This window comes from Podarcis gaigeae, assembly GCF_964106915.1.
Source record: "Podarcis gaigeae genome assembly, chromosome: Z".
NCBI lineage: Eukaryota > Metazoa > Chordata > Lepidosauria > Squamata > Lacertidae > Podarcis > Podarcis gaigeae.
The window spans coordinates 27,801,390-27,826,970 of NC_139691.1; the positions used below are offsets into that span (position 1 = coordinate 27,801,390).

At 44.7% G+C, this 25,581-nt stretch overlaps 1 long non-coding RNA gene across 1 annotated transcript in view; it reads left to right on the plus strand.

The window, feature by feature from the left end:
• LOC310836861 overlaps positions 1 to 24,080 on the plus strand; it is a 193,117-nt gene extending 169,037 nt beyond the window's left edge. Inside the window, exon 3 of the long non-coding RNA XR_014560275.1 lies at positions 23,999 to 24,080. This is a non-coding gene — a long non-coding RNA (uncharacterized lncRNA). The remainder of the gene's footprint in view (positions 1 to 23,998) is intronic.
• Positions 24,081 to 25,581: the final 1,501 nt, after the last annotated feature.

The following is a 25,581-nucleotide window of genomic DNA, read 5'->3' on the forward strand; positions in this document are numbered from 1 at the left end:
TGGGCAGCAGCAGGTGTGGCATAGCAAATACTGCATCTGAACCCGTGCCACTCATGCCAGCTGGGGTAAAAGGGAAGGGAGGGAGGGAGGCAAAAGCCTTTTCCATACTGGAGCTGACAGAGTGATCAGGGCCCTATGAGGATCAGTGCCATCAAGCTATGGCAATGGGTCAGGCCTGGGATCCAGTGGAAGCTGAGCTAGCTCAGCACCTCCCTGCCAATGAATGTCTCATTTGGGGGCTTTCCATAGGATACTGCCATTTGGAATTTCCTTGGTGGTACTTCCATCCATCTGCACTTTCAGCGGGTAAAACAAGGTACTCCACCCTGGATGGGTGATGATTCTACAAGTGGGGAATGGCAGAGTTGTTTGGGCTTAGTGGAAGGAGACTTCCACCCCACCCAGAACAGTGCGTTTGGGATTTGGGTTGCAGCATTAAGTGTTAGATATTTGCATTAACTTGCTTTTACACTGAACCTTTAACACTCTTTCGCTGAAGATGAAACTCTCTTAAATTGGTGGACCTGCTTCAGTGGAAGTGGTTTGAGTACTGAAGCCAAAAATTGGAGCACGCTCGCAAGGGTTGGTGTTAATTAATTGATGTTTGCAATGCAGATAGGAAATTAACAGATGCATATAGAATGGTTGCCCTGACATCTTAACAGTTTTGACTTTGCAATTAGATTGGATTCCCTTTTGCATTCACATTACTTAGTTTGGGGAATACTCAAAGTCCCTGAACACTGCAGCGACAGTAATTAATTTCTTAAGTAATTATAGCATTTTTGATGTGATCACCAATTGAACATTTGTACTGAACAAGTGAACTTAACAGGTTGAGATGGTTTTTAGTTAAGATATTTGTATCCTTGAAATACAATACTTGGGGAAGGCTACCCCTCAATGGAGGTTTCCCATTGGACAGCCATCTGTTGGGAATGCTCCCATGCTGAATTTCTTGCAAGGCCCCTTACATCCCCTTGATTCTTTGTCTTCCTTGTTGGTATTTATATTTTTGAGATGCACAGAATTGTCTTCTGTATACAGTGGTACCTCGGGTTACATACGCTTCAGGTTACATACGCTTCAGGTTACAGACTCTGCTAACCCAGAAATATTACCTCAGGTTAAGAACTTTGTTTCAGGATGAGAACAGAAATCGTGCTCCGGCGGCGCGGCAGCAGCAGGAGGCCCCATTAGCTAAAGTGGTGCTTCAGGTTAAGAACAGTTTCAGGTTAAGAACAGACCTCTGGAACGAATTAAGTTCTTAACCCGAGGTACCACTGTATAGGAATTTTCATGTTCATATTCATGTTCATTTGATTTGATTTATTGCATTTGTATCCCACCTTTCTTTAAAGAAGCTGAAGAAGGCATATGTAGTTTTCCTCCTCTCCATTTTATCCTCACAGCAATCTGAGAGGTAGGTTAGACTGAGAGGGAGTGACCGGCCTTAGGTCAACCACTGAGCTTCATGGCTGAGTGGGGATTTGAACCCTGGTCTCTCAGGTCATAGTTCAACATCCTAAGCACTACACCAAACTGACTTTTTAAATTTTAAGATAGAGAAATCAAAGACTACTTAGCATGATCATTCTTCTTCCCAAGTATATTATACCATACTATTGTCATTATTTTATGGGCTGGCTTACCAATTCAGGTTTGGCAATGAGCTATGATCTGCAGTAAGCATAGTCTGCCCAAGTAAGATAAAATATATCTTGGGGAAGGAACTTGTTCAAAATCTCAATGTTAAGATTGTAGCACAGGTTGCTTTTTTTCCTTGTTTCCATTTCACTTCTTAACTTTAAAACACTAATTCAAATTTTTTTAACTGGATCCGCTTAAAATAGGAACAATTCTTGCCTATGATATGCATTATTATACATATAATACTGTGCACATATACAAATTTCCTACAGTAACCCTCACATAAACAGATGCAGAGTGCAATGCATACAACTCTGTAAAAATACTTATGCATTAAAATTTATAATATTATGCAGCAGAAATAAAGCCGGCTTGACTTTTCGTACATATTATATGTACAAAATGCATTTTTTGTTTATAATTTTGCATAAAATTGGAATTTTTAAAAAAGTGGTGCATGAGCAGTTTGGACTTAAGTAGGCACACAATGGAAGAGGTAGTCCTATGCAGTCAAACTAGATTAGATCAGAACTTTCACATTCCATATATAAATCCATTTAAAACACACTCCTCCTCCATTCCTGCTTATCCTTATTGCAAACTAGGAACAGAGGGAGGGAACTGAAGCATTCAAAGAAGGGGAGGAGAAAAAAGGAGAGAGGAAGGAGTATGAAATCCCAGGGGAGGCCTAATCAACCAAACCATCATTTCTTCATGACTTCCTAACTAAGACATTGAACAGAGGACTTCAGAGGGAGGAGAGGAAGTAGAAGTCTATTCTGCTGCAAAGGAACATCGTTGGATGTCACCTGTGGGCTTCATCGGAAGCTGCTGTAGATAGGGTTGCCATATTTCAAACAGTGAAAGTTTGGACAGAAAAGTTGTTGAGCTTTTATTTTTGCCCAAAGCTGTTGAGCTTTTCTAGCAAATTTGCAAAAGAAAACTTTGCCATTTTTGAGCTATTTGGGGTGTGTGTGTGTGGCAAAAATGGTACTACCGATATGGGCTGCCATACGTCTAGATTTTCCCGGACATTTGTCTGATATGTCCGAATATGCAGACAGCAGTATTTCAGATATGTCTGGGAAAATCTGGACATTGGTAGTGCCGTTTTTGCCAACCCTACCTTAGACCAGGTCAAACCAACTGATCTGCCTAGCTCAGTATAATCTATACCTACTGGTAGCAGCTCTCCAGGATTAGAGAAGGGGCTCTCTTCTACCCACTCATTGAGATGCCAGGGATTGGACCAGAGACAATCTGCACGCAAGGTAGATGCTGTACCTCTTAGCAATGTCCCATTCCCCTACAACAAGAAGAACATACCATTTCTATTAATCTGGCAGCTTCCATATATATAATTAAATTCAGTCAAATCTCATTGTTTTCTTTCTCTCTAAATGTTTGTTTCTCCTTAAGTTTCTTTCCAGAGTGTCTTTTTGTTTTCAGAAAACTAGGGAAGCAAATCCGACAGCTAGAGAGCTTTAAACCGAAGTAGTTGATCAGCAGAATGTCTCGGGGACAAACACATTCATTCATCTGAATCTTCTTGCAGTATCAGTGAGTTTAATGTAGCAATGCTGTAAATGTACACACACTCACCTTGTGATATGATTCATATCGACACTGGGAAAGACAAATTTGCAAAATCCAGATTATACTGTGTAAATCACACAAATCAGAATCATTTTATTTACAATGTGTCCCAAACGTCACATTACAAAATGAGAGATGGACCTAACCCCATGAATAGAGGGTTTGAAATACTTCATGAAAGAGTGTTACTGCCATCATAAAACTTACAAAACACAACTTGATGGGTGTAAACAAGAAAGTATTTAAAATGAAGCTGCAATTCCAAAGGCCAGTTTTTCACTGTTTTGGGGGTTCAGATAGTGTCGGTTAGCACGAACATTGCCCATATTTGTTGGTCCAATCTTGTGGAGAATAGGACATCTGTAGCCCAAGAATTGTCATTGTCCCCCTATCCTGTTTCCCAGAAGCCTATAGCATTCCCTGAGCACAAAATATTTATCTCAATGTGCTGTGTTGGAATGTCAGACTATAACCAGGACAACGGTGATTTGAATATGCTCAGTCATGGTGCTCATTAAGTGACTTGGGTCCAGTCACACATACTCAATCTAACACATAGAGTTGTTTGGAGAATAAAATGGAATAAACCCAGCTTGAATGGTAGGGTGTAAATGTAATGAAATAATAATAATTTGGGGCGTGGTTATGGAAGGGGCCATAGCTCAGTGATAGAGCATCTGCTTAGCAAACAGGAGGTCCCAGCTTCAGTCCCCAGCAACTCCAGTTAAAAGGCCCTGGGAGAATAATAGAATGCAGAATTGGAAGGGACCCTGAGGATCATCTAGTCCAATCCCCTGCAATGCAAGAATATGCAGCTGTCCCATGCAAGGATCAAACCTGCAACTTTGGCATTATCAGCATCATGCTCTAACCAACTGAGCTATCCATGCAGAAGTAATAGAACCTCTTTCTTTGCTAGCCAGCAGCCATGCTTTTCTTGATTATAACAACAATAATATTGCTTAAGGTGGGGTTTTCCCCCCTTCGAATCCTGTCTCATTAAAGGAGAGGGAACCCCCTGCTCTCTGATTAAGTATTCTGATTGCATCACCCACAACTCAATATTATAGTATTTCAGCTGGTTAGACTACAGAAATCCTGGTTAGTTGGCAGTCCACATAATATAACTGTTTGCTGTCAAGGATCAAATCAGACCAAGAGAGAGAGAATGTGCATTCAGTTTTTGATCTATTTGGCTATGAATACCTTAAAAGGATCAGAGGATATAGCAATACTGTATGTAATGAGTTCAATCTCCCACTGCTCTGGGCAGAGGTTGAATATGCTATTTGACATATGTCCTAAAGAAGATTGGAACAATTTTAAGAGTAGCTTAGGAAAATCTAGGACTCCATTTCACAGTCTGTAATGGAGGGAGATGACGAGGCCATTTTACAGGGCATTTGAGCTGAGGTATTGAATCATGCTTAGCACCCTCCGGTGAACTCAAACAAATGAAAGCCGTTTTGCCAACACTTCAGAAATATCTACAACTCTTTTTTTCCTCCTTCATTTATTTTACCCTTCACTTAATTGGCAGCTTAGACAGCTAGGTATAAGTAGAGAAAGAGTTCTCAGATTTTGTCACAGTCACCCTGTTGAAACAAAGGGATGTTACTATTTTGACTGATCCCACTTTGAGGAGGAGGGGAGACTGATTTCAGCTTTGTCCCAGGTGCAAGTTTGATTCTGCCTGAAGTCCAGAATGATACGTTGATGCAAAAACTACTTAGTCACCTGGCATATATCACTCTTTTCAACATGGGGGTTGTAGAGCACTTTCCCTGCATGCAGAAAGTCTCAGGCTGAATCTGAAGATAGGGCTAGGTTAGACCCCTCCTTCAATCCACGGAGAGCCATTTTAAGAATTATACATTGCCAATGGTCTAACTCACCATAAGTACATAACTCACCTATGCACTTATGCTCATCACTAAAGGTAAAAGTAAAGGGACCCCTGACCATTAGGTCCAGTCGTGACCGACTCTGGGGTTGCGGCGCTCATCTCACATTATTGGCCGAGGCAGCCGGCGTACAGCTTCTGGGTCATGTGGCCAGCATGACTAAGCCGCTTCTGGCGAACCAGAGCAGCTCACAGAAACGCTGTTTACCTTCCCACCGGAATGGTACCTATTTATCTACTTGCACTTTGATGTGCTTTTGAACTGCTAGGTTGGCAGGAGCAGGGACCAAGCAACAGGAGCTCACCCCATCGTGGGGATTCGAACCGCCAGCCTTCTGATTGGCAAGTCCTAGGCTCCATGGTTTAACCCACAGCGCCACCCGCATCCCTATGCTCATCACTACTGATGGATATATTGGTCAATCTTCTCTTCACATATGTATGAGTCAACCTAGCTCTGTCCCAAGCCAGAAGGGATACGTGCATTTTTCAGGTGTATGGCAGTGCAGTGTAGGGAAGACATTGCCCTAGGTGTGGGGGGCAATACCTGCACAACTGGGTGCCCGGATCAACTGGAGCCTTTAAACATGACCAAGTTCAGGTATGGGGGATTTCAGGCCTGGGGGCCAAATGTATCTCCCCATTCTTGTTTAACTGACTGTTGGGACTCTCCTCAGGCTACTCCCCCCCCCCAGCTACACCCCCTCTTCACAGACCACACCACTCACTGACCTTGTTTCACATACTCCTGGAGTGTTTTTGCCTGGCTAAACCTTGAACTATGATGATGCTTCTTGCTTGCCTGGATGGAGACTGAAGAGAATTGTGTGAGGGGCTTAGAAGATAACCTACTGTACAAAAGTGAAATTTACCATTGGTTGCTCCACTCACTTTTGCTCCTGCTTCACTGGCATGTGGCCACCGGAAGGGAATGATGCCCTTGTGCTGATTTACAGATGTCCACATGGAATATTTAATTGCTTAAGGAAGCTGGTGGGATGTTGTTGACATGGCCAAAAAGTGCAATTGTGCTCCTAAGTAAATATAGCATTGCCCAACACTCAAATAATACATCTGTAGGAGTAGGATGTGACCTGAGTAGTATGTGTCACTTTTCAGGTGTTGAGAGAGGACCTACCAAATCATTTTTCCCAACCTCCACAACTTTGGCTGTGTACTCTGGTTAGGCTTCTAATATGTTTCTTCACCACCACTACCCATGGCTCCTATTGCACTGAGGGGTAAGTCTTGGCAATGCCCTGTCACTATAAAGGTTCCTCTGGGTGATCATCTTACCCTGCTTAGTCATTTTATGGCCCTGCCTAAATTGTGACCTAGTTAATCAACTCTTGCACTTCCCAAAACCACAAACAAACCACAATGCCTGCTGTCCTTCAAAATCTGCACTTCTTGGAAAATATTGTGATACGGTGCTCCAAACAAGAACTGTCTATATTAGGAAGAAGTGTGCATAAAAACACACATATTGATGAAAATACAATACAAAACATACATTATATTGGGGAAAACTGTGTAGTAAAATGTGCAATAAAATGCTGATGATTTTTTATGAAAACATCTTTTTCTAAAAATAAATAAATCATAAACTGATGTGGGAATGTGATTAACTAATCATAAGCTTAGAAAAACTAGAAACTCAGAGAAATGGAAATTGACAAGTTTATCCATTCCTACCCCAAGTGCGGGTGGCGCTGTGGGTTAAGCCACAGAGCCTTGGACTTCCCTATCAGAAGGCCGTGGTTCGAGTCCTGCAATGGGGTGAGCTCCCGTTGCTTGGTCCCTGCTCCTGCCAACGTAGCAGTTCAAAAGCACATCAAAGTGCAAGTAGATAAATAGGTACTGCTCCAGCGGGAAGGTAAACGGCGTTTCCGTGTGCTGCTCTGGTTCACCAGAAATGGCTTAGTCATGCTGGCCACATGACCCGGAAGCTGTACGCTGGCTCCCACAGCCAATAAAGTGAGATGAGTGCCGCAACCCCAGAGTCAGTCATGACTGAACCTAATGGTCAGGGGTCCCTTTACCTTTTACCTTTACCCCAAGTGCAATCAGGTCATTAGGTAAAAATTCATTCTCAAACAAGCAGCCTTACCATTACACATTTAAAAGGCCATAGAATGTTCAGTCAGTTTCTGAGTTCTGACATCTGTTGGTTAAACTTGTATTTTGAGTCTGAATCAGCTTCATTAAAAATGAAGATCTGTTTCCATTGTTTACTAATATAGGGACTCAATAATGGCTATAGCTTTTTCTCTTATTGACAGAAGTGGGTGAAATTTGCCACCCCAGAGTGGATTAAGCCTGCCATATTGCAGACAGACGTATTTTGGGTGATTTCTGTGCCAGTCACCTATAGATTTTGATCAGGATTTTTTTTTAAAGGAAATGTCTTTCTATATCACACACACAGAGAGATATAATTTACAGGCATGGTCACTCCTTGGTATGAAGCCTCCCAAATTTCAGTACTATTTTTACAACTATTATTGTTTTGCCAGAGGGACCTGTTCTTCAGTCCTTGCTAGGCAAGGTGGGCAATACATTATTTTTTTAATAGATGGATCAATATAACTGCATTGTTCTCCACAATGCACAATTCAACTATTTCACCTGTATTTTGGAGATTCAGCATACAGTGACAGTTGGCATGCAAACTAAATATGTAAGTACAGATTTATAGATTTATAGATAAACAGCATCTGAAATATGTTTCATTTTCTTTTTGCTATTTTTGCCATTTTCATGAACTGCAATTATCAAAAGATAGGCTTGTTCTCAAAATCTTTCATCATGGATAGCGGTTCTCCATCACATGAAAATACTTTTCTGTGGGAATGCTATCGCTTTTTGACCCTGCTGCACGAACTAGCTTTATGGAACAACAGAGCAGGTTCATTTAAAGTTTTGAACTAGGGTTCTTTTTCATTGTCATGGGTTTTTGGCAACTTTTAATGCCATCTGCAGTCAACTCCAGAGCCTCATAATATGCCAATAACACAGGAACATCTGAAACAGAATGTGGTATTTAAGAGCAGAGCGTGTTTTTGTTTCATTGTCACAAGCCAGGAAGGGTTCCTTCTGAGCTTCTCCAAAACAGCTAAGTGATAAGAACATGAAGATTACTATCCGAATCAATTACTGCTGTGATTAAATTAAAGTCATGATGACACTCAAAGGAATTATTTGGCATACAACTTTGATGCTGGAAGTGGTCTTGCATCACACAGAAATAATAAACTCAAGCAACAACCCTGGAGAAAACGTTTCTGATTATGCCTGCGCATATGGACATCAACAGTGCACAAGGGCAATGCACCCCAAAACAAAGCATAGAAGTTTTAACAGTAGCACCAAAAACAGGGCAAGAACTATGGGCCCAGCGAAACAGTACATTTAATTTACTTATTCCAAAGGCAGCCATGAGGATCCCTGATTTAGATATAATCTGAAGTAGAGGACAGAGGCAGATTTAGGGGAGCACAACAGGTTCACCAGCCAAGCCAAGAGGGTGCCACAGGGTATACCACAACAATGATGTGGACTGGAAGGCAAGAGGTGAGGGTTGCTGAATTTTGGCATTGCACGGGGGAACACTGAAATCTGAAAGCCCCAAAATCCTATTGTGCTGGTTCCGGGGGGAAGGTACCTGTTATGTACTGAGTTAAATAGGATCCAAACTGCAGCAGTCTGATTGGTCCTAGAACAATAGGATCCAAATTGCAGCAGTCTGATTGGTCCTAGAACAATAGGATTCAGAATGCAGCAGTCTGATTGGTCCTAGAACAATGCAGCAATATGATTGGTTGGCAGGAACCACCCAATCATGCTCCAGATAGAAGTGAATCCACAACCTGATTGGCTTACAGTAGAATTCCAGAATTAGCCAATCATGTGCAGCCCATTGTGTAAATAATGTATATAAAGCAGATACTTTGAGGGGACATTCAGTCATTCCTCCTCACCACTATGAGCTGAATAAAGAGCATGAAATCACTGCGACTCTGAGTATATTTCACTGGCGACGAAGGTGGGATCCCGCTGAGCTGACTGCCACACACAGCACCGCAGCACCGCAGCACCGCCGCCTGCCGCGCCGCTGCCTCGCACCATGTATCCAGGCTTCAGCTCCGGGACACAAGGAACTCAGAATGGCAACCGACAGCAGCTTCTCGCCGTTCAACCCAGCAACGGGAGACTGGGAAGCGTACGCCTCCCATTTTACCTTCCTCCTAGAAGCCAAAGGGGTCACCGATGAAGAAGACGCCAAGAAGAGGGCGATATTCTTCAGCGTCTGCGGAGAGGAGACATTTGAAATCGCCCGGGCTCTCCTTGCGCCTGAAGACGTCGCTACTGTTCCATACAAAACAATAATGGAACAGCTTAAGGGGCACTTTTCGCCACAGCCCTCAGTGGTGGCTCGTCGAAATGCCTTCTACGCAAAGCGGCAAGCCCCTGGGGAAACCATAACTGGGTTTGTGACCTCTCTCCGCCAAGCCGCCCGGTTCTGCAACTTCTCAGAGCTGGAGAACATGCTTCGGGACCGCCTCGTCAGTGGCCTGAAGGATGAGAAGCTGCAACGACGCCTCTACGCTAAGAAGGACCTAACGTTCCAGGTCGCTCTGGAGGAGGCCCTGGCAACGGAAGCTGCCAAGAGGTCGACACAAGAGGCACGGCCGAGCCTGCCATCCCAACCGAGGGTTCACCACGAAGACCTCACCGACGACTCAGGATCTGACAGGGAGGAAGTGCACCGAGTACAGCAGCACACTCAAGCAGCCCACATACCACAGCTGCCTCGACGAGAAGGAGGGAACTGCGCAAGCTGCGGGGAAAGTCACGAGAGGAGGACCTGCCATTTCCGCAACGTGGAAGGCAGTGCAGAAAATTGGGACACATCGCCCGGGTGTGTCGGGCTCGGCCCACCCGACGCCAGGCATCAGATGACCAATCCAAGAGCCCCAGGTCCCGGGGCCCAATGCACCAAGGCAACTCGACGGAGCTCACGGACGTCCAGGTATACCAGTTGCCCTACCCCAACATAGAGAAAATTTATGTAGAGGTACGGATAGAGGGGGCCCCATGCCGCATGGAGCTTGACACGGGTTCAAATCTATCCATAATCTCGGCAAGGACCTTAAGGAAACTGTGTCCTACTGGGGGTCCCAAACTCAGGCCGGCCCCATTCACCCTCCGGGACTTCCAGAAACGTAAGGTCCCCACAATGGGGGTGGGGACCTTCAGGGTGCAATACCGAGGGCGGACGCGGCAACTGGACTTGCTTGTGGTCAATGGCCCCTACATTAGCTTACTGGGATTGGCATGGTTTGGACCACTGGGGCAAGCCATCACCGGGGTGAACCACACTACCTTACAAGTGGACGTGGATGCCATATGCAAGGAATTTCCAGAGGTTTTCGATGGGAAATTGGGACAGTATACGGGCCCCCCATTGCTCTACAGCTTGACCCCGCAGTACGACCGGTCAGGCTAAAGGCCCGCCGGGTCCTGTTCACCCTGAAACCCCGTATAGACGAGGAATTGGACCGGCTTGTGGAGCAAGGAGTGCTGGAGCCGGTGCCTAATGCCCCCTGGGAAACCCCAATCGTCACACCCGTCAAGCCTAATGGTTCAGTCCGCATCTGCGCAGACTACAAATGTACCATAAACAAGGCCCTCACGGCCCATGCATACCCAGTGCCAGTGGTCAGCCATGTCCTTGCCACCCTGGCTGGGTCGAAAATTTTTGGCAAGCTGGACTTGGCCCAAGCATATCAACAGCTTCCAGTAGATGAGGCCACAGCAGAGGCACAGATAATTGTGACGCACAGAGGAGCGTTCAGGGTAAAGCGGCTGCAATTCGGTGTCAGTGTGGCACCAGGCATATTCCAGAATCTAATGGACTCGCTCCTTAAAGGGATTCCTGGCGTCAGCCCCTTCTTCGATGATGTGTTGATTGCCGGGCCCACACCAGAGGAGTTTGAGGACCGCCTCCGCACCGTTCTGCACCGTTTCCAGATGGCGGGTCTCAAGGTGAAGTGGGAAAAATGTCTACTAGGAGTGCCTCAGGTGGACTTTCTGGGATTTATGGTGGACGCAGAAGGGGTCCACCCAACTGGGGACAAGGTACGGGCCATTTGTGATGCCCCAGCGCCCAAGAACAAGACTGAACTTCAGGCCTTCTTGGGACTATTGAACTTTTACCATTCCTTCCTTCCCCACAAGGCGGCAGTAGCGGAGCCCCTACACAGACTCCTGGACAAGCGGGCCCCTTGGGTGTGGGGCCAGTGCCAGGAGGCTGCATTCCAGGCAGTCAAGGACCTGCTTGTCTCAAACTCGGTCTTGGCACACTTCGACGAGAGGCTGCCGGTGGTGCTAGCATGCGACGCCTCGCCCTATGGCATTGGCGCTGTCCTGGGACACCAACTCCCGGATGGGAGAGAGGTACTGGTAGCATACTTTTCCCAGACACTCAACGCAACTGAGTGGAACTACTCGCAAATAGACAAGGAGGGGCTCGCAATCGTGAAAGGAGTAAAAAAATTCCATGATTTCTTGTTCGGGCGGCCCTTCACTGTGGTGACTGACCACAAGCCATTGCTTGGCTTTTTTGCTCCCAAAAAGCAGACCCCCCAAGTGCTGTCTCCTCGTGTCCTCAGGTGGTCAATTTTCCTTGCCAGCTACCAGTATGCACTGATTCACCGCCCGGGGAAGGCGATGGGCCATGCGGACGCCCCCAGCAGGCTACCACTACCAGAAACAGGCCCCGACCCAGCACCTGCACAAGACGTTATGAGCCTGGAGCTGCTTCCTGACCGCCCCATTCAGGCACAAGAAGTTGCACACCATTCCAAGAAAGATAGGGTCATCTCCCGGGTCCTGGACTGGGTGTGGAGGGGATGGCCCAGCAGCAGTCCTGGGCCAGAATTCGCTGGCTACACAACCCGCAAACATGAACTGCCGGCCCACAAGGGGTGCCTGTTATGGGGAAGCAGGGTTGTTGTTCCCCAGCCCCTCCGCAAAAGGGTCCTCACAGCCCTACATGAGACACACCCAGGGGTAGTAAGAATGAAGGCCCTGGCCAGGAGTTATGTGTGGTGGCCAGGGATCGACGGAGAGATAGAGGCCTGGGTCAAACACTGCCAGGCCTGCCAAGAATCCTGCCCAGATCCCCCAAGGGCCCCAGTCCAGTCCTGGGAGTCCGCCCGAGCACCATGGTCACGCCTGCATGTGGACTTCGCTGGCCCCTTTCAGGGGAAAACATTCTTCATAGTGGTGGACTCCTACACCAAATGGCTGGAAGTTGCACTGGTACCGTCCACTTCTACATCCGCAGCCATCCAGGTACTACGCAGGCTCTTTGCAACCCACGGGCTCCCTGACACTCTCGTCTCAGACAATGGGACTGCATTTACATCAGGAGAATTCCAAACCTTCACAGCGCAGAATGCCATCTGCCACATCCGTTCGGCGCCATTCCACCCTGCCACCAATGGCCAAGCAGAACGCATGGTGCGGACCACCAAGGACACCCTTCGCCGCATGACGCAAGGGGATTGGGAGTACCGCCTTGCCACATTCCTCCTAGCACAGCACAGCACCCCCAGCTCAACAACTGGCCGGAGCCCCGCTGAACTACTAATGGGTCGGCGCCTTGCAATCAGATTGGACCGCCTTCACTCCGATAGAGCTCAGGATGAGGTAGTGGTGGGGGAAGGCAGGAACCCCCGGACCTTCAAGGCCCAGGACCCAGTGTACGCAAAGAATTTTGGGGCAGGCCCAGCATGGGTACCTGCCACAGTCACCAGGGTCACTGGCCCCGTGTCGTACGAGGTGCTAACGGATGGGGGGCAATGCTGGCGCCGCCACTGCGACCAGATACGGCGACGATTCCCGGGAGAAAACCAGGAGGAGGAAAGGTCAGAGGAGTCCCAAGGGAACAGCGGGGCAGTGAGGCCCATAGAGCAGGAGGGGGCAGCAGGAGAGGCAGAATCAGTAAATACAGAGAGGACCTGCGAGGCCGAAAGGACACCGGAGCCAGAACCATGACTGAGCGAGCCGGTTGCGCCAGACCAAACAGGCCCATCACAGCCAGCATCCTTGGAACACGAGCCAGAACCTGAACCCCAGACCAGGGAAAACCCCAGGCCGCAACGCACACGTAGGCCACGGGCGTACCTTGAGGACTATGAATGCGACCTCCCGGGCAGGACTGCAACTTAGAGGGGAGGGGTGTTATGTACTGAGTTAAATAGGATCCAAACTGCAGCAGTCTGATTGGTCCTAGAACAATAGGATCCAAATTGCAGCAGTCTGATTGGTCCTAGAACAATAGGATTCAGAATGCAGCAGTCTGATTGGTCCTAGAACAATGCAGCAATATGATTGGTTGGCAGGAACCACCCAATCATGCTCCAGATAGAAGTGAATCCACAACCTGATTGGCTTACAGTAGAATTCCAGAATTAGCCAATCATGTGCAGCCCATTGTGTAAATAATGTATATAAAGCAGATACTTTGAGGGGACATTCATTCATTCCTCCTCACCACTATGAGCTGAATAAAGAGCATGAAATCACTGCGACTCTGAGTATATTTCAGTACCGTTACCGTAGGCAGAGTTCACAAGATGAGAGGCGAGGTCCGAAACAGGTAGCCAGGCGGGGAACAGGAACGCTGGAAGGTCGGAAGCAGGAGGCCGGGCAGGGAACAGGAACACTGGAAGGTCTGAAGCCAACAACGACGTTGCTCCCGCAACCTCGGACCGGGCTGACTGACTTTTATCTTCTTCTAAGGCCAGGGGCGGTCCCGGCCCCCAGGAGCCCCGCCTCTCCTGGCCTTAAGGCGAGCACTCCTCCTGGGAGCAACCAGTTCCCTTCGCCTCTCTGCCCTAAGCCTCTGCAGTTCAGGAGAGGCCGAAGGGTTACTGGGCCCCGGAGGAGGCTCACCTGTAGACACTGAGTCCTCAAGCACCTCTGGGGCCAGAATGGTTTCACCTGGTGCCTGCTCCTGAGGATCTGACACAGGTGCAGGCTCCTCAGAATCTAGGCCTTGCCCCAGTTCAGCCGGCCCTGGAGGCGGGGACGCCTGTGCAGGCTGGGATTCCTCTGGTTCAGCCTCTGAATCGGAATCCCAGGCCATCACACCTATATAGTGAGAAGACAATCTAATTTTTTCTTGATGCTTACTCACCATTGTGAATTATCTCTCCTCAAGCTCCTATTAGCTGCACAAGGGAAAATATACTTGCACCCATATCCAGTCCATGCTGCAAAAACTCAGTGTTAGAGTGCATGCACTGGATATCAAAGGTCAAGGTTCAATCCCTAGTGTCTCCTTTTGAGGTTAACAATGTAAAGAAAGCCCTGCTAAATGATGCCAAAGGCTCATCTAATCCAGCATCTTATTCTCACAATGGCCAAACATACCTGCGGGGTGCCCACATCCAGCTCCTCCCCATGTGTTCTCCAGAAACTTTTTTGTGTCTCTGTGTGTGGTTTTTAAATTAATTAACATAACCTATTTACCACAAATATTAAAATTGTCAATAAAAAAGGTTTAAACAAATAACTAATATGTTTAAAAGATCATTAAAATTAACAGTAGACTAAAAAGAGATTAAAACATCAGCACCTATGTGCCTGAATAGGCTTGCCTAAGCAATACAGGCACCAGAAACGTTGGAGTCCCAAAAGCAGGGTCTGAGCACCACAGTAGTCATCCAGAGCAACAGGTATTCAGAGACAAACTGGATCCATCTAACCAAGGATGTAGCTAGGGGGTGTCGAGGTGGGCCCCTGCCAGGCACAGGAGATTGGGGGGGGTGCAAAATCGGCTCAAAATATGTCCATAAATATAAATATTGATTATTGCCTCATAAGAAATGGTTTTAAATAGAGGGTGAATTGAATTGGGGGTCGGGTTGGAGGAGAGGCACAAAGAAGAGCTAATTTGTCCATGGCTAGGTGGCACAGTCTGGACGGTTCTGCCAGGGGCACAAGATCACCTAGCTATGGCTCTGCATCTAGCCCAGTATTATTTACACTAACCAGCAGTGCCTATCCAGCTTTTCAGACAGGGATCTCTCCCAGTCCTATTTCAATATGCTGGGGATTGAACTGGGACCTGGGATAACACACAAAGCTATCAACCTTCCCTATGGTGCAAGCTGCCTCTACGCCTGCACAATAATTCAATTGTGCAGCTCCTTGACAAAAAATAAAAATCACAAGGACCTTCAGAAACAAATCCCACTGTTGGATACGGTAGCAAAAAATGGTAATTCTGGAGGTTCAAAAACCATTCCAATGTTTTGAACATGATATTGTGAACCGCAGGCTGAATAAAGTTTCCCTAGCCTTGGTATGTAGGATGACAGCCTGAGTCTGCAAGGCAGTATTGCTTGACACAAAGAACCCAGGATAGAGCACACACCGGTGGTTGGTGACCATTGGGTCTGGTAGGGCAGAAGCCAGAGAGGCCAAGAGTAGGTGGAGCCAGAGCCAGTGAGAGACAGAGCCAAGAGCCAATGACAAGAAGAGCCGACTATTTCTGGTTTTGTTTCCATCCACCTCCCGAATTATTTCTACAAGGGAAACATCAAGACTAAGGAGGAGGAACCTAACAGCCAAAGCCACCCCCTGAGCTGGACATAAGTAAGCAGGTAGGTGCTGGTTGAGGGCAGACTAAGGTTGCTGGGTCAGTGCGCCATTCATCCTTATTTACATGCCTCCACTGCAGGCTCAGCTGGCATCAGATATGTCACTCTTTTCACCCATTTTCTCTATACCTAGTTGGTTTTCAGAGAGATAGCAGATCTTGACAGTTGACATGTGGACTAAATACAGATTTATGAATGCTTCGTGTAAACAACACATTGTAGATATATCTCCTGGATGATCCACATTGTCTAAATTTATTGTGCATAGAAAATGGCAAGCGATTCTTATCATATGTCTGCCAAGTAGAGAACTCTTCAAAAATAAACAAAGAAGATATAGTATTACATTGAGGGGCAATTGAAGAGAGGGATGTCCTCCCCATATAGAACAGCTTTCCCCTTATTGCTTTTCATGACTTGGAAGTGATATGCTTGGCGTCAACCTTTTCTTTCCCATTTAAACTCTAGTGTCACCAAATATATCAGGATGAATAAACATATTTTGGTGGTCTTTCTGTTGAAGAGTTGTTAGAATTAGTGTTCCTAAACAACATTGAAAGTGATAGTTTTATGAAGTTGGCATGGGGCGCGTTGCTGAATCACTTTTAATATGGTAATGCTTGCAGTTTACAGTGCTGTTAAGTGCAGTTTGGCAGTTGAGTTTACATGAATATTTCATCCACTAAAGGCCATGAGTCCGTAATTATAAATAGACCTTCTCCGACAGAAGGAGACAGATGAGTCCATTGCCAGTAATTTTCCAAGCTAGCAATAAACTGGTTAAAGACCGAGAGCCAATATTTTCCAACTGGACAGAGACATCTGTAGATCACTTTTAAGAGTTGTACAATTTGGTATTAAATATATGCGTGTTGCTTCAGTACTGATACAGGTTATTCTGACACTTGCTCTTTCATTTTGAAACCCCCAATAGTTATTTGTAGACAGTGTCAAGTTACTGGCACCTAGAAGTACATTGTAGAAAACAAATAGCCTATAGCAAGTCCTCCTTTTCAACCTTGGTGGTTTCCTTTATTCAGTTTGCTCAACAAAGTTGTCAGTAGTCAGTTAAGCAAGAGCATCAGGTCGGGATGGACTTGTGTCCATGCTGGAGGGGCATCTGAAACCATGTGGAAGTCATGTTTCATCTGTACACAAGCTGGCAAATGTGGCAGGGCCAAAAGAGCTATAAGAATCCAAGCCATTCCTTCATTGGCCCTCTTCATGGTACTTACCTATCCATCCATCCAACAGTGGTAAAGTAGGTACAGCATCTATGGAATGTTCGGCTCATGGACATAACCATACTAATTCACTACACCATACTAATTCAATGGGACAAGAATTTTATATTGAGTGGCACTGAATAATTAGGCAGGGTGGTCACAGTGGCAGAATATTGTGGGAACATAGATTTACAAATGGAAAGTTGCACCCATCTAATTTCTACTTGGAGGAGATTCATTGAAATAGTGTCATGTCTATTAATTTCAGTGGGTTGTATGCTACTAAGTCTTGTTTGGTGTAGTCCTAAATTAATTATGTCATGTAAATTGACTAAAATTTAATGCCCTCCTGGGTTCCTGGTGAGTACCTTGAGTCACTATTGTGATGAAAAGGGATTGTCTAGACTTGTTGCTCAGGGTTTTGGGACCTGTGGTCTCAAAGACATTTTATTCTTAACGGTTGATATACTGATTTTATCTGCTGCTTGATTGTCTTATTACTGCATTAATTTTGTGAGTTTTATTTTGTTGCAAGCCACTTTGTGAAAGTTATTTCAAGGGTATGGTGTAAATGTCCAAATTAATGGATAGTCATTTGCCAATATCTGTTATGGGTCACTGTGCTTATGAGATATGAAACTCGGTTTCTTATATCCATGACTGACAGTCTACCCTCTTTGACCACACTGCTACAAAAAATGAAGCATGGCTGGAATTGGGATATTGCTGCTGCTGCTTCTTCTTCTTCTTTTAAAAAAAGATAGAAAACATTTTTTGTGTTGGGGTAGAAATATCCTTGCTAAGATCCTGTCCATCAAAAGAAATAGAAACCATAGTGTCTTTCAGTTTTTAAAATGTGATGCTGTTGGTAACTAAAATTTGACACTAATATGCAAACTGTCAGAAAGTTGATTGATAGCAATAATATTCAAAGGCACTCAAGGGTCCTTGAGAAGTCTGATTTCTTTGGTCAAATTTTCCAGCTGAAATGCAATTGTAGGTTTCCTAAATCACTTAATTTGAGGGACATTAATAATGCTGCTGGCTATGATAAGATATCACAGAGCGATTGAGCTCTCCAGTTTATCTTCTTGCTGTTTCAACTTCTGTGAGTTATACACACCAAGACACATAAGTTTCTAAAAATTGAATCTGATTCTTTAATCAAAATCTCCAAGAGCAGCATCAACTTCCCCTGGTGTCATTTTGAACCACTGCTTTCAGAGTTCTGCCACAAGATCTGTTCAAAATTTAACATTCCAACACTTTCAGGGCTAATATTTGGAAGCCTATTAACAAAAAGAAATTAGGTATGGTTTTTATATGTAAAAATACAGAAGTATTTACAGATAAAGCAGGTGTGGACAATTGAAAAAAGTAATATTCAGGAAAGTTGTACAGTGGTACCTCGGGATGCGAACAAGATCTGTTCCGGAGCCCCGTTTGCATCCCGAATAGAATGCAAGACGCGACGGTGCGTCTGCATGTGCGCGGGTCGCGTTTCGCCACTTCTACGCATGCGCATGATGTCATTTTGAGCACCTGCACATGTGCGAGTGGTGAAACCCAGAGGTAACGCACTCCATTACTTCTGGGTTGCCACAGAGTGCAACTCGAATGCGCTCAACCGGAAGCACATTCAACTCGAGGTATTACTGTACTCAGAATAGAACCATTGAACTCAATTACTTAAGTAAATTGATTTCAATAAACCTAATCTGTATATGACTAACACTGGATAGCACCCCAAGTTTCTAGTTATATTACCATTCTGAAGAGTGTGTGTGTCTGTGTGCGCATGAGAGAGACTCCTATCTTTCGCATATCAATATATTCAGCATTCAATCAAATAAATTTGAATTTCCACAACTGCAGGGAGGCCGAAACAATATGGAAATGAGTAGTCCCAGGGTTTCAAAGCCTCTTTTAGTAATGAGGCAAGGCTAGGACAGAGGTACTGAGTTCAGGAACTAGGGCCCAGGAGCATAGTTAGCAACCCTGAAGCTGAGATAGAAGGAACATTTTGACAGTCATGGATCTTATAGCCTGGCTTAGAAAGTTAATACCAAAGTGCTGTCCTATGTCTGGATAGTTAAAGGTCCAGTGCCAATTTATGCAGTCATTGGTTCCTTCTATGCAACAGGGTTTTGAGCTGCAGAAACGTCTTTGGAGAAAACTCTGGAAGGCTTTACTGATCCACTGAGATCCTTTAATCAGAGCCTAATGGCAGAGGCACCTCCTTGAGGTTCAGGGGATTGAGTTCAGATTCAAGTGTTGACAGATTTATTCCAGAAGGACTGGGGAGTGGATCCGTAACTTCCTCAGAGCTACTATTGCTCTAAGACTGTATATCTGAGAAGCTGCATTGCTCTTCTAAATGCAATAGACAACACAATGTTTGTGTGTGGTTCACTGATTGCTGGCTTATTCCTCTCAGCTATCTTAATAGGAAATGTAAACTTGCTGCGCCAGTGCATAATGTTTGTTAAAGAAAAAGAACAGCACCACGGCTGAGTTTGGTAAGGGCACTTAAAGGCATGTTTGCCCTCTTAGAAGCTATGGAAAGACATGCTGAGGTGCTCTTTCAGGTGTTACTTCACTACTAAGCAATAACTGCAGGCCATTCCCAGTTGGTGGGAAAGAGACAGCATGTCAGATAGCAAATAAAAGAAGGAAAGGTAGCCAATTCTCACCTTGTCAGAATCATGGTGACTTATTCTCATGAAGACCACAGAAGTGAAGCAGCTCCTAATTATATTGGAGATCATTTCCTCACCCCTACAGTCTTGGATTTCACCCTCGATCTTATAATCCAGTAGAAGACTAAAAATGTAAGGAGAGCTGGGGCTGGAAGAGGGCCTTTGTTCATCATTCAGTCAAAACATGAAATGTTTACAGTGGGTGGTAGATACCAGGAAGACAAACTTCAGAAAGGGGTGCTCAGTTCCTAGACCGATTTTACAACCAATCAATTTCCCTTAGCAAACTTCAGTTTCAAAGACTATCTTGTGACTGTTTAAAGTGGCATGACGGCGCTTTAAATGTACAGTGTAAATGGGGCCTCACTTTATTATTAAATATTTATTTATATTCTGACTTTTCCCCTGATGGGACTCAATATGGCTTACAGAGAAAAACAATAATCAGTAAAAAGAGAAGGAAAAGGAAAATCAATAATTAAAAACAATTAAATGTTAACAGAATGAAACCTATATACATATATAAAATCTGTTTAGAACATACAAATGAGTACAATATAAACAGTGTGGCAGCAGCCCTTTCATTAATAGCAGTTGGAACAAGAAGGTCTTCACCTGCGGGTAGAAGGACAGCAAGGAGGGAGCCAGTCTAGCTTTTCTAGGGAGAGAATTCCAGTGTCTGGGAGCAGCCACCAAGAAGGTCCTTTTTTTCTTTCTTTTTTTGCTTTAGAGCTCTGCTAGACAGCTGCTGCTAGCCATTCAAAACTTGAGTAATGAGTCTGTAACTGTGTGATGAGTCAACACTTATTCCACCAGTGTAGGCTCAAGACACATGGGAGACATTTATTCCACAGCCCCTATCAATCTGCCCCTGAGTCATGTTCTTCAGTGCAGTTCATGACAGGCCCAGCTCAGGTAGTGTCTCCTGTGTTGAGAGAAGCCTCTTTTATCTAGAGGAAGCCTTCGTTAAAAGGAAGGGGGAGACAAATCTTGCTAACTTCCCTCCCTTATGTCATCTCCCACACAGTTCTGACAGGTCCCCCAACTCTCTGGAGAAGGGGGGGCAGAAGGGGGGCATTAGCTGGAGGGGAAATTGCCAGAATCTGTTTCCCTTTTGTTCTGTAAATGGAGCCCTCCAATGGATGACAGAGTCTTCCATCACTCTGAGGAATACCAGTGAATACAATATCTTTTGGTGTCTTCTTCTGAAATGCTTGATTTCTTGCTTTAAAGGCAGTGAATATTTAATGAGTGTCCAGTGTTATTTATTATTAAACAATGGGTTATTTGGTAAAAAGAAAATACTCCTCTAGTCTCTGCCAAAGCAACACAGAAATAGGTTTTAAATGGGAAAGGGCACCATTACATTGCAGCTACTTATCAGAAAATTAGTGCAATTAAAAGTAGTGTTTAAAGGAATGAAATGTGATTACTTAACCAAAACCATTAGGTGAAAAGTGCAGGAAAGTGGGTTTCAGCTAAACATCGGACTGTGGTTAAAGCAGCAAAATTCTAATGACGCTTGAGCAATTTGCTGTTTGTGAATTCCAATACTAACGAACTGTAAATTGTTTTAACTGACTATTACTTTATTATTACATTGTTGTAAGTCATCCTGAGACCTTATAGTGAAGGGTGAGAATGTAATTATTATCATTATTACAGTGGTGCCTCGCAAGACGAAATTAATTCGTTCCGCAAGTTTTTTCTTCTTGCGAGTTTTTCGTCTTGCGAAGCACAGTTTCCCATAGGAATGCATTGAAAATCAATCAATGTGTTCCTATGGAGACCGTCCGGGGACAGAGGGGAAGCGCTGCGCGCCTTCCCCTCTGTCCCTGGACCTGTTTTAAAGCAAGGGGCGGAGGAGGGGAGAAGATCGCTTCTCCCCGTTGCCGCCCCTTGGTTCAAAAGGGGTCTGGGGACAGCGGGGAAGACGCGCTGCGCTTCCCCGCTATCCCCGGAGCTTGCGGGGCAAGCTTCGTTTTGCAAAGCAAGCCCATAGGGAAATGCGTCTTGCGAAGCGGCTAAGAAAAAAAAACTCCTTCGTCTAGCGAGTTTTTCGTCTTCCGAGGCGTTCGTCTTGCGGGGTACCACTGTAAGCTGATCTGTATAAAGCGTAGGTCAGAAAGGAGCTGTCCATAGCATATCACATTTCTCCAAATGTTGTGATGCAGTTCCTCGTTACAAAATGTAACATGTTTTAAGAATCTATTATTTTGAGATGATTTTTGTTTAGAAATGCATATGGTGGGGTGGGGGAAATGCCTATTTAAATGTGAGTGCTTGTGTGGATTCCTATTTAAATATAAACATGAATGCTTGTGTGGGTTGTTGTTGTTGTTGTTTTAAAAAATCAGATTAATATAGAAATGGAAAGGGATGGGTTTGCTTTTTTAAAACTGAAAATTGCACAGATGTGTGATAGACTGATTCATTCATCCCTGCAAAATTCCTTTTACAATTTCTATACACTATTATCAAAATGGGAACATTAATACATTAATGGTGGTGCTGACAGCAGCAGAAGAAATATGAAGCCTCTAACACAACATTTTGTGATTTGAAAAGGTATTCCATCAACAGCCTCTTGAGGGCTGGCTTTTATCAACCTATTCACGAGGACACATTTCCAAGTCATTTTGTCCAACTGTGTGATTTTCATTAACTTATGACACCTTTGACCAGGAATTCTTGAGCTTTGTTTAAATGTCCCAATAGCTCCTTCTCAACAGTTACACCTCCAACTAAGCACCCTTCGAGAAAAGAGCGGGGAAAATATCTCGCTCTTTCTGTGTGACTTAATAAGAAAGAATGTATGAACTGCATTAGGTATAACTGAAAAGCAGTTCAGACAGAAGGTGATTGTGGACTTGAGAAGGTCTTGCTTGAATTCCCTTTGTAAATGAACCTCTTTATCACACTTTTTTATTCTGGATAGAAGCCATAATCTGTATTGCTGACATCATCAAACACATATATTCAGTATGACTAGCTTGCCTTCCATCTGTCATACTTGGGAATTTATTCTCGGTAGCCTAAGGGATAAAGTCATTGCAATGGAAATACCGTAAGATCACACTCTTGACTTCAGGCTCCTTATCCTTCATGGATCCCACTTAAGGAATGCCCAAATGTAAAGTGTAGGATCCCCTAATTTTAATGTGCCTGTGTTGAATTGCCAATTATTAAAATTGCTCAGCATTTGGGAGTGGGGCAATGAAACCTTTCACTGATTATAGTCACAGATTAAAATCCCACTTCAGTTCATTTGCATGGTGAAAGCTATTGGGGAGGGAGACAAAAAGGAAAGGCTATTATGGAAGTGATGGAGGGCACTGGAAGTGCCCAGTGGCTTCTACTAACGATGATTGTATGTTATTTACAGGGTCAAAGATAGCCTGTCTTTGACTGCCAGTTGCTGGGGAACGATAGGAAGAGCACATTGTACTGACCTCCTACTTCTGGACTTCCCATCTGTCTAGCCTCTGTGGGGTCAGAATGCTGAATTAGATAGACCTTTGATTTGGCCCTACTGGGTTTTTCTTGTGCTCGAGCTCTTCCTATAGCCTGTGGTCAAGCCGTGTTCAACTCACATCTCTCCAGTTACAGATAGGTAGCCGTGTTGGTCTGCCATAGTCAAAACAAAAAAAATTCCTTCCAGTAGCACCTTAAAGACCAACTAAGTCAGTTCTTGGTATGAGCTTTCGTGTGCATGCACACTTCTTCAGATACACTGAAACAGAAGTTTCCAGACCCTTCTATATAGTGAGAAGGTGGGGAGGGGTATTACTCAGAAGGGTGGTGGGAATGGGTGATTGGCAGATAGCTGTGATGAGCCTGCTGACGACTCTTAACGACTGCAATAGGTCTTACAGGAAAAAGCAAGGTTTATTTTCTAAATAAACACAAAATAAGCTGTTATAATTTGTGCCACCTAAATATATGTGCACATTGCCTAACATTTAGATATACATCCCAAACTTGGTATCCTCCAGATGTTTGACTGACCTTGTAATTCAAAACATTTGGAGGGCATCAGGGTGGAGGAGGCTGACTTAGACTGCAATCCTAACTTCATTTACCAAGGATAAGCCCCAATGAATTCAACAGAGTTTGCTCCTGACCCACTTGTTGTAGAATCAAACTACTTTGCAAATTCTCACTTTACAGCGTTGAAAGATGCTTTGAAAGCAATCTGGTACTATGGAGTCTCTCTCAACATGTTGTTTTCATTGTTATGTTCTTCAGGAAAAAGAGTTTCTGTCTCTGAAGCTGGATCTGAAGTTGAAACAGGTTGGAAATTAATACCTGAAAGCACAATGAAAAGAGGTAACCTTAAATTTACCAGTATAAGGTCAGAATTTGAAATGGTTGAAAACTAGAGGGGGAGAGATAACAGGAGTTATACTCAAACACACACACACACTGCATTCATTGATTTCAATGTGTGCTGTGTTGTTGGTGGTGATGCAGATACAGGCATAAGTATATTGTTATCAGCTTCCTAAACAGTATTTCTATAACACAGCTATAAGATTTTTCCCACTTAAATGTATCCTTGAGACGATACTTACACAATGACATCAAGAGAAATTAATAGAATGATTATACAATGCCTTATGCTTTTTCCTTTAGCTTATACTTGAATGTCATTGTCACCCATGATTCACAGTCTCTTTGGGTCCATTGTATACAGTAGCAGTGCATGGTGAAGTAGGGCAGCATTTTATTTTATTTTATTTTATTTTATTGCTCTTGCTTCCTGAATAAAAAGTAGGGTGATGGTGAAGCCAATGCAACATGGTTGCACAAGTGGGACAGCCGCTGTCAATCAGATAATACAGCAAGTGCAGCTACATGCCCCTCCCTGCTGCCACCCCAGTCCAGGCAAACAGCTGTGACACAGGTGTTGAGAAGGTGGCACCATTCTACCAAATGCACCACTACTGATCATATATGTGCATGACTGAATGGAATTCCTTCAGCAGTACTGGATGCAGTGGTGGATCGTATTGCTTCTGCTGCCCTGGGTGCATTCGCAGGGAGCATCCCCAAGGGGCGCAAGGCATGGAAGAAGCCCACTGCAGCTTGCCACAGACCAGTAGAGGAGAGGGGCAGCAGCTCTCTGTTGCCAACTCTCCACTCCGCCCCCAGGTCAGAACTGACCTGGGAGTGGAGCTGCAGTTGGATACAATGAAGCTGCCTCAACAGATCCCTCACACGCCGAAGCCAGGCTCTGATGGTGGGGCCACCTGGTTGTGCCACCTCCAAAAAACGCACCCAGGACAATGGCCCCCTTAGTACCCCCCCACACACTATGCCACTGGCTGGAAGGTCATTGTAAGAGAATCCCATTGCAAAACTCTACATACATAGAGAGAGCGATTCAGGTAGGTAGCCTGCTGGCCTGATGCAGCCAAAATAAATAAATAAAATTAAAAATTGTCCAGTAGCACCTTGGAGATCAACTAAGTTTGTTCTGGGTATAAGCTTTCGTGTGCATGCACACTTCTTCAGATACCAGATAGAGAGAAAGAGAAGTGCTGGAACTGTTGTTCATGTATCAGCATTTTGCTCTTGGTACAGAGTGAGCAACTTAAAGAGTTAATTACGTACTCCATTCTTACTTATAGTTTATTAGGTGGCTAATCTGAAAATTCTAATTGAGCTTGGTAATTTTAGTTTCTCAGTAGTGTTCTTCCACTTGTATTTTTACTCAGATTGCAGTGACTGGTGTTTTAATTTCGTTCAGCAATTTTACCTGTTTAGTTGTTTGAGTATGTATTGTTTCTTCTAACTCGCATTTCAAAGGCCAGTGGCTGATGCAAAGA